The sequence below is a fragment of the Petaurus breviceps genome, unplaced genomic scaffold (genome assembly GCF_028583685.1).
Source record: "Petaurus breviceps papuanus isolate PSGF00001 unplaced genomic scaffold, PetGlider_PUasm1.0 609, whole genome shotgun sequence".
Lineage (NCBI taxonomy): Eukaryota > Metazoa > Chordata > Mammalia > Diprotodontia > Petauridae > Petaurus > Petaurus breviceps.
This window is the reverse complement of record NW_027186401.1, coordinates 246,774-247,096: the sequence shown is the minus strand read 5'-3', so window position 1 is coordinate 247,096 and position 323 is coordinate 246,774.

Here is a 323-nt window from a genome sequence, read left to right as displayed (position 1 = left end):
AGACAGAGACAGACAGAGAGAGAGAGACAGAGAGACAGACAGAGAGAGAGAGAAGGAGAGGGAGAGAGAGAGACAGAGACAGAGAGAGACAGACAGAGACAGAGAGACAGACAGAGACAGAGACAGACAGACAAAGAGACAGAGACAGAGAGAGAGACAGAAATGTGAAGAACCAGGACAGCAGTGTCATGAAAACCCAGAGAGAGAGACAGACAGATAGAGAGACAGAGACAGAGAGACAGAGACAGACAGACAGAGACAGAGAGAGAGACAGAAATGTGAAGAACCAGGACAGCAGTGTCATGAAAACCCAGAGAGACAGA